Source organism: Mesoplodon bidens, assembly GCF_964165515.1.
Source record: "Mesoplodon bidens genome assembly, chromosome: 18".
NCBI lineage: Eukaryota > Metazoa > Chordata > Mammalia > Artiodactyla > Ziphiidae > Mesoplodon > Mesoplodon bidens.
Genome location: NC_138175.1, coordinates 40,240,882 through 40,251,011, shown reverse-complemented (window position 1 = coordinate 40,251,011; position 10,130 = coordinate 40,240,882).

Below are 10,130 nucleotides of genomic sequence, written 5' to 3'. Positions count from 1 at the left end.
ATGACCCAGCTGTTTGAACTGAAAGACAAGGCCTTTAAAATACTATTATACAATAAATACATCAAAGAGCTTAGAGAAAAAGAGGGACAAGATGAGTGTAAAGATGAAGACTTTCAGCTGAGATGTGGAAACTCTGAGCTGAAAAAGATTTTCATTGTTCCCTGTGATGGCAACTGTGATTGCCTGCATGTGCAAACTTAACATTTTCATAACTACTGAGAATACGTTCCCAGACCACACACCCCCTTCTTTTTAAATCATCTGATAAATATTTATCTCCCATAAGCCCTGAGGCCTCTCTAGGCCCTTGTGTCTTGCTTGAGGGAACCCTGGGGACTCTTACCAGCCTCCCTGCAGCTCTTGTATGACCCGGTGCTAGAGGGGTCAGGTCCCGGAAAGGTTCTCTGTGTGCTCTGGGTCCTGAGGGCCGCTTTACTTGGCCAGAAGCCCTCTGAGCAGCCTCAGGCATCAGAAAGGTTGGGACACAGAGCTTGCCAACGAGAGAGTGGCTCCACATTTAGGCTGGACTCTCAATTGTTTTCCATCTTCTCAGCACCCACATTCATGAGGCTCCATCTCTGCCTGTCAGTGCAGTATTGGTGACCAGGCCCCACTTTATCCACGGTGCTGGTCTTCAGAACAGTCAGGACTTGGGAGTGGGGGGCTTCAGCCCTCTTTGTGAGCATGGAGTGGCTCCTTTGTCTCAGGTCTTTGGATTCAGTGGGGACCCCCAGGAGCTAAATGTAGTGATGGTGGATACATCTCCAACACACACCTGAAAGCCTGCTGACCTTGGCTTTTGGAGCACTGATGGCTGTGAGGGAGGCCCCCACGCTTTGCCCATAGGAGCCAAGAGGAGGGCCTCAGTCCATCTGACACTGTTGGGAGAACCTGAGGGAGGGGGTGGCTGGAGGTGCCAATGATAGGGCATACTTCAGACTTTTGACAACGATTGAGTCTGCTTTGAAATCTCTTTTACTATATAATGATGTTTCTTGACGTTTGAAGAAGAATGGCTTGAAAATTAATCTGGCCATTTGGACTATCACAGGTTGTAATGGCATTTATTATTTATATGTTTACTCCCCCTCTCCCTCAACTTAGGATGTTGGAGGTAAAAGCTGCCCACAGTCCGCAGCAGATATCCCTATCTGTCACTAGATGGCAGCCTAACACAAGGATTGAATCGGTGGCCTGGCGCTTCTTCCTCAAGTCTTGGAGTCCAAGCCCCTTAAAAATCCGGTTTACCGGCCACTTCAAAGAACTGCAGCCTGTGGTACTACAAAGCACCGACATCCAGAAGCTAAGATTATTTCTCTGTAAACCGTTGATTTTGATCAACACCCTCTCTGCCAGAACGGGCAGTTACAGTCAAGTGGTTTAAATAAGATAGAAGTTTAAAGGAGAGAGAAGTTTGAGACCCTGTGCAAGCCGTGCGATTGTCAATGACATTCTGAAATTGATGGCTCATTAACGAGGTGTAAGGAGAGGAGGCTAGGAGCGGTTCCGCTGGCAGGATTTGCGGTAGATTGTGGCCTGTTCCAGACTGGGCTGCCTAGAGGAAGGTGAGGGATGGAGTACCACTCCTGTCGGGTTTGTTTTTGGAGGTGTCCCTTTTTCCTTTTACTATGAAATGATTATCTGCCCAGTGACCTTGTTATTACCATGGAAAGAGACACTCATACCTGAGGAGCAAATAATATGACACTGGGCAGTGATGTATAGACATGAGGTCATGAATTTCATGTGAAAAGTGTCCTTTTCTGTGTTTATAGAGGTAGAAATTGAGACAAAGGGAGCCGAAGTTACTTCGCAAAATTGCTACCAATTTATTTTTTATGTTAGAAACTATCTGGTGACATTTATTCATGACATCCGGGTTAGGAACCACTTGATTGCAACTTTCCCTCCTTTCTTTCTTTCTTTTTTTTTTTTTTTTTTTTGCGGTACACGGGCCTGTCACTGTTGTGGCCTCTCCCGTTGCGGAGCACAGGCTCCGGACGCGCAGGCTCAGCGGCCATGGCTCACGGGCCCAGCCGCTCTGTGGCATGTGGGATCTTCCCAGACCAGGGCACGAACCCGTGTCCCCTGCATCGGCAGGCGGACTCTCAACCACTGCGCCACTAGGGAAGCCCTTTCCCTCCTTCTTATCAAGGGACAGCCAGCGCTTGTGGAGGAGAGGCCTACAGGCATGTCAGGATCTCGTGCATCCACAGTGCTTGGACGCGGCACTTGAGAGCATTTGTGGAAGGAGGCACGAATGACTGAATGTCTGAAATCAACTGAAAGGCACAGAGAGGGGCCACCTCACGCTTAGGCCGAAGAGGTGGCTTCCTAAGCAGTGCTATTCCAGGGGCACCATAAAATACCACCCTTCCACCCCCAACAGTGTGGTAACAAACAAGCTCCTGCCCCCAGGGAACCAGAGTGCCTGGAATTCCAACAATGGAGAGTCATTCTTTTAGGCAGAGCATTGCTTTCTCAAGAGTTTTATTTTGAAATGCAAATATCCCTATTGAGGCTAACCCTGCCAGGTGACTAGGTGAACTCCTCTAGGGGCAGCTGAGCCATTACTGAGGAGTCAGGATGGGGTGGGAGACGAGGGCATAGAGAAGAGCTAAAAAGTGGGGAGACTTGGGACTGACCACGCACTCGATTGATTTGCCCATTTATCTTCACAGTGAAAACCTGGACCTAGAATATCTGATGTGGAGCGTTTTGAGAGCTTGACTTATCTCACTTGGATGTAACTGGGGAGAAGTCAATTGTTTTCCTTCTTTACGAATCCCTGGGCTCCTCTCCATGGAGGTTCTGGCTACTGGTATGCAAAGACTACTCAGGGGCAGGTGTGGGGGCCAGCAGTGCCTGCCTCATCTGTACCGTGGGCCACTCTGCTTTACCCAGCAGTGGCAGGCCTGAAGTTCTGTTTGCCCCGAGGCTGGTTGCTTCAGGAGGTGCTGACTTCTTCTCCCTCCTGGGGACACACATGATTTCCTTGGAAACACACAGCACAAATTTCTCATCGGGCTTGAAAAGTCATCTGTTATTAAGGCAGAATCCTGAGCAGAGAACAGTCCTGAGGTATATAAGTGCTGCATGGGAGACACATAAATTCACTCTGATGCCAAGGAAGCCCTTCCTCTTTACCCCCTTTCATTAGGTCATTGATCAGCAGCTTTGATCAGAAGAAATTATGCCTTGTTGACCATATTCTTGGTTGAAGATCAGTGATGTTAATTTTCAGTACATCAATACCCGCATCAGGTGCTAACTGGAAGGGATAAACCTGTTTAGTGTATCACCAGGTGGGGCCTGTAAACCGCCCTTGAAGGGTGTCCAGATTTGACTTTACCAACCTATTCATCAGATAATAAAATGGTAGGTGGACTCTGAAGACAAGTTGAAAGGCCATTCCGATCCTCTAGTGCTGAGACGGACAAATGACATAGCAGAGCTTAGGAAAGCCTTTGTTCCTTCTACCCCAGATATGAGCCTCTTCTTTCTTCTCCTCCAGCACGTTTCATTTTCTAAGCCCCATATCTTGTAACCGTTGTGAGAAAACTTTACTGCGAAAGATGACAACTGTGTCAAGGCTTCTAGGGTTTTAGTCTGAGTGTTGACCTATCGCTTTTTTTTAATGTCATTTTTTTTGTATTTTGGTCTTGAAGGTGGACCCGAGTTATTTTCACCTTTGTGAGAAATGCTTGTTATCGCGTGAGTGAAGGTGCAACGTTTCTAGACAGCTGGCCAGGAAGTGGATCAGGAAGCATTGTCTCCCTGGGGTTCTAGGAATCTCAAGTGTCAAAGCCTCTGCTATGGAGTGACTGTACTACCCTGTGACGGAGGGGGAACTGCCATAGACGGCGGGCCCAGTTGACTCGAAGACTCTAGTCCAGCCTGGCCTTTGCTATGGTAGCTTTTCTGGTCCCTGGTTTTTGCTGGAGTTTCTGGATTCTCAGACACTAAGTTGAGTAAGTTCCTTTCCTGTGACATCTCACCTCTTTACTGCTTTTGCCTGATGTTGAATTATAATGGCAGACTGGCTTACAACTCTTGGTCATGGGGGGGGGCCTTCACATTTCCTTCTTCCAACTGCCTATTTGACTTTAAAATAATTTAGAGGGGTTTTAAGCATAAATTATTGTTAGAATAACCAAGTGTTTTTTTTTTTTTTTTAGTGAGACCAAAATGTCAGGAAATTGGGTTTAGATGAAAACAAAAGGGAATGTCTTCAGATGATCTGACCAATCTGACCATCAGGGCACACTGAGTGGTTGAGAGAAGGTGAGGAGGGTTCCTGCTCCCTTGAGATTTAAAAAATGGAATAACCAGCCACCTACTGTAGATAATGTTGCTATTCCCCACCCGGTGACAGGTGGTTTTCAAGGTTCCCTGGGCTTGAGGGGTCCAGGAGTGCTGTAGGATGAATCAGTAGTTGTGAGGCTGTCCTGGGAGCTCTTGGGGATCAGGACCTCAGGCTGCCTTCGATGGACTGAATTCCACCCCCACACACACACACCCTGCCGCCCCATTCATATGTCAAAGCCCTGATCCCCAGTGTGAGGGTATTTGGAGATGGGGACTTTGGGGGGCAGCTGGGTTTAGATGAGGCTCTCATGATGGGGTTAGTAGCCTTATGAGCAGAGATACTGGAGAGCTTGCTCCCTCTCTTGTTGCCATGTGAGGACACAGTTAGAAGCCAAGGAAGACGGTCCTCACCAGAACCCAACCATGGAGACACCTTGATTATGGACTTGCAGCCTCCAGAACTGTGAGAAGATTTCTGTTGTTTAAGCCACCAAGTCTATGGTATTTTGTGTGGCAGCCCAAGCAGACTAAGATACTGCTCAAAAAGGTTCAGACTACCGCGCCTGCAGAGGAACATGGTGATTTGGTCAGTAGTCTCTTTATTTTGGAAGTTGGGCAAATTTGATTAACCCCTCCAGGCAGGTGTCCTGGAGACTTCAGTGGGCTCACAGTCACGGGCACTTTTCTCTAGTTCTGCTTGGGCACACCAGGTTTCCTCCCCCCTCTGCCCTGTAGACTCTTACCTAACTCCTGATAAGAAAAAAGATGCAAGGAATTTAACTTTTTTCTTGAGATTTCTGTTTATCTTGGGAAAAAAAAAAACCCCAACAAACCCAAACCAATCAATCAATGACCCTTTATCAAAACACTTTCCTATGCTCTCAGTGACACTCTTCAATGGCTGAAGACATATGTAATTTTCCTGCTCAAGAACCAGCAGGGTAAAACCTGGAGTTCAAGGTCTCTTGTCACCAGATGTGCAGAAATGTGAGAAGCCCATGAGGAACTGTCTCCCAACATCTCTCCCAAGGGCTCTGCGTTGACACCTTGGTGGTGTGGCAGGTGGTGGTGGGAACGTGTTAAGTCCTTATTGATGGGCTGTTTGAAGCTTGTGACTTGGCAGGGACGGTTAAGCAGACGTGCGCTGCTGATCTGTGCTGCAGTGAGGTCCTTCTTGGGGTATTGAAGTTGCTGGTTGGACACAATTTCCTGAAATTGATTGCATTGACTTGTGGATTCTTTCGCAAGCAGCTGTTGTCTCTGCAAGATGCAGCCCCTGAATCACATCAAATTTGTTGAGATCTGACTTGTTGGGTTCAGATGTTTTCTGTTAATTAAACAGCTGCATTTCTCATTTTGAGTTATGGAAAGGGATTGCTGGGAGAAGGAAACACTATGCTCACAGGGTTTCTCCCCTAGAGAAAGATAGAAATTTAAGTTAATCTAGTACATGTTTATTGAGCATTTACAGTGCACAGGGGACTTGGGGATGTAGCGAGGCAGAGGGCATTAATGACACCCTGGTCCCTGCCCTCCAGAAGTGTCCATCCAGCAGGGAGGGGTCATGGCACTGAGGGAGAGCAAGTCCTGCAAACATGAGACAGATAGCAAGGAGACCAGACTTGTTAGCCTGCAACTGGAAGTCGAGTTATATTACTTAATACTGCGTAACAGAGTACCCCAAACTGAGTGGCTTCAAAGAACATCTATGATCTCAGTTTCTGTGGGTCAGGAATTTGGGAGTGGCTTAACTGAGGAGTTCTAGCTCATGGTTTCTCATCTTGCAGTCCAGATGTCAGCCAGGGCTTCGGTGATCTGAAGGCCTGATTCGGGTTGGAGGACCTGCTCCCAGGAGGGCTCGCATGGATATGGGTGGGGGGGTCCCTGCTTCCTCACTGTGTGTGCCTTTCCACTCGCTGTTTGAGTCTCTTCACAAAATGGCAGCTGGCTTCTCCCAGAGTGAATGATGCAAGAGAGAGCAAGGCAGAGGCTGAAGTATCTTTTATGACCTACCCTCCCAGGACGTCATCTTTTCTGCAATGAACTGACTGCACAAGCCAGTACTACTCAATACCAGGAGACAGGGGTCATTAGGGACTATCTGGGGGGCTGGCTGTCACAGGGTTGTCTCCTGCCCGAAGAGGCACTGAGACTGGAGAACCGAGCCCTCAATTTCCCTGTCTATTTTTTTCTCTTTTATTTATTTACTTTAATGATAAAACACGCATACCATACAATTTACCCTTTTAACCATTTTTAAGTGTTTGGTTCATCCCTGTCTACTCTTACTCCTGATCAAACTGACAGCCTCTGCAGGGACTACTTTTGGAACCTCTGCCTCAGGTCCCCGCCAGTGGGGAGAGCTCTGAGTCTGCCCTGGAGGTGTTGCTGGTGCCTGCTCGGGAACACAGATGTCCCTGCTTCAGAGGGCTCTCCTGGAGGGCACAGGGGAAGCAGCAGGTGGCTGTGCACTCTGTTTGCCCCCTGAGCTGGCTTCCATGTGATTACTCCCTCTTCTTCACTTGGCACCGTCAGTGTGGAAGCTTCCTCGGCCCTTCATCTAAGCTGAGGTTCACCTCTCTAAAAAAGAAGCTTTTGCATTGCTGACCTAGATTGGTCTCTGCGAAAGCAAGATGCATTTTCTCCCAAGATCCATGGCAGTCAGCCCCCAAATGAAGTTTTTTTAATAAAGGAATTAGTTCCAGTTGAATTCTCGAGATGGGATTATGGGTTCATTGGAAGTGAAATGAAAGGGGCAGCAGGCTCAAAGTTTGAGGAGAAGCTAATGAGCACTGTTTTCTAAGCTATATGACGCACAGTCTGAAAAATGCAGTGTTTCTAGAATGACATTGTTGTTTTCCAAGCTTGCGGCTTACTCTTTCTCCTTCTCACACATATCCTACGAGGACTACATTCCATCACAGATGCATGTGTAGGCCATGGCTCCTTGTGTCTGTGTTTTCCATTCCTGGAGCAGTCCCTCCAGAGCTGACACTTTGGAATAGGCCCCTTCAGATTTCTAGTTGTAGGGGACACTAGTTATTTATGCCTCCCAGCATGCGCCTCCCTCCTTGGAATAACTTACTTGTTCTTTGCTCTTAGCCCATGTGCATCCAGTGAAGGGGAGTCCATCCTGGGCTCACCCAACCAGCACCTTTAGTCCCTCTGGCCCTGGCGATTTGTTCCAATGAGCATACGATCCAGGCCAGGCCAACTCCGGTACTTTTGTTGAGCTGGTGGACCTGCTGCCATGGGCTCACCACCATGTGTAGCCACCTGTGCATCAGGCAGACCTGAGAGACAGCAAGAAGAGGACAGGCCTTAATGCTTCTGTGCTCTGGACCCAGCTGCAGCCACATCCAGCCCATATATTCTGTTTTGGCTTGAACAAGTTTGGATTGCCATATTCGGTCAATATGATACACTTTTACTTCTTAGAGATCAGGTGGGTCCACCTCTCCTACGTGGAACCTGATGCTTCAGGTACAGGCGTTGTGGAGAATGGATTTCTTTAGTGTCTGTATGTCACACCATTTGAGTGACCGAAGATAGTCCTAAACTGTGGTCTTGAGTACCATGCATGGATGTCCACTGCATCCATGCATTTATGGGACATCTGCCACCAGACTTGAGGACAGGTCTCAGAATTGTAGGCTTGGGCGGGTAGAAACAAAACTGAGGTTTGTGGTCAGGCTGTCATAGTCTAGTATGTGACCTGTCTGTGTCTTGTCAACCTCTTTTGGCAAACAGGGAGAGTGGTACTTGGATTGCAGACTTGTTCTCTCTCTAGTCTTAAACCTTCATTGCTTTGGTACCCATTCTTCCCTCCTTTCTCCTTCCCAACGTCTGGGATCTTGCTCCATCCAATTATCCTTTCTTCCACCTCTCAGGCTCTACCTGTTAATTGCCTTTTCCTCCCATGCACAGATTGAAGACTTGGATACTGAGCAGAAAGTGTCCTCTACCCTGGCCTTGGTCCTGACTTCCTCTAGCTACTAATCTCTTTCCTTTGTCAGCCAAGTTTCTTGAAAATATGGTCTATACCACTTCCTCCCATTTCATTCACTCACCCCCACTGCAATCTTCTCTGGTAAAGGGGACCAGTTTGCCATATTGGCAAAATCAGTGGAAACAGCATACACAAAACCACAGCACATAATGTACTCAAGGCGTGGGTGGCTTTGTGCCTGTGTATGCCCTTCTGTGTATGTGCCTGTGTGTAGGTCTCTGGAGCATTGGATATTTGGAGCCCTTCAGTTACTTGAAACTCTCCAAGCCCTGGGTTCCATGACCTCATTCTCTGATGAGTTTTCTTCTAGTTCTCTCTTTCTTCCACTTCTCTACTTCATGGTCTCCTTTGTGTTCCTGCCTCTGTGGGTTTTGCCTTTAAGATACTGTCCTTCCTCTGCTACAGACTCTCTCCAGTGGCACTCATGGTTTTAGTTACTAGCTCTATGTGCTTGCTCCTGAATATTTATCTCTGGTCCCAACCTCTCCCATTACTTACAACTGTTGGTTAGATATCTGCAGTTGGGTATTCTGCAGGAACCTCAATTTCAAAATGTCCAAAATGGACTTCTGCCTCTGACCATGACAGAGCAAAAGGACTGAATTTATCACAAACAAACAAACAAACAAAAAAACAGACAAAATGGATGTAACAACTGCTCTCAGCCATTGAATAAAAGGCAGCACAGGGCAGTGATCTATGAGAGAAGGGAGACAAATGAGGTGAGGCCAGATTGCCTGAGCTCCCTGCGTGGAGTGTGTTTCCAGGGAGACAGAGTCCACACAGAGACCAGTGGTTTCCCTGAGTTGAAAGGCTGAGTGGAGGATTCAGGGAGGCAAAGTAGCTAGAATTTACGGGAAGAATACCAGAGAAGAGATGGGGAGAGCATGATAGAGGGCCCTGGAAATTTGCTCAAGTCTTTAGTTGAGTATTGGTCAGTGTGTGAATGTGAGGAAAGTACTTGAGGCCACTGGAAGAACCACCAGGAAGAAACAGGTAGAACAATCTCTAGAACTGATACAGAATAGGTCATGTTCCCAGTGGCCAGAGTGGAAAAATACTCAGTATTCCACAATATAGATAAAATAGACACACTTCTTGAAAGACACAAATTACCAAAGCTTACTCAAGAAAAAAAAGTAGATAACCCAAAGAGCCTTATATCTATTAAAGAAATTAAGTTTGTAGTTAAAAACCTCCCCACAAAATAAACTCCAGGCCCTGATGGCTTTCGTGGGGTATTGTACCAATCATTTAGGGAAGAAATAATATCAATTCTATCCAAACTCTTCTGGAAAATGAAGACGAGGGAACACTTCCCAATTCATTCTGTAAGGCCAGCATTACCTTTAATTTCAAACGCAGAAAAAGACAATACAAGAAAAGGGGACTGCAAATTAAGATTTCTCATGAACATAGATGCAAAAGTTCTTAACAAAATTTTAGCAAATTGGATCCAACAAAACATAAAGAATACATCATGACCAAGTGGAGCTTATCTAAGGAATGCAAGCAGTTTAACATTTGAAAATAAATCAGTGTAATTGACCTTAAACAGACTAAAAAGGAAAATCATATAATCATCTCAATAGATGTAGAAAATAATTTGATAAAATCCACAAACATGATAAAAATCCTCAGTAAGCTGAATAGAAGACATTTTCTCAACCTGATAATGGGTTTCTATGAAAAACCTTCTGCTAACATCATACTTAATGGTGAAAGACAAATTGCTTTCCCTGTAAGATCAGTAACAAGACAGGGACGTCCGTTCTTATTATCTCTATGCACTTCTCTTCATTTCTATTCACTT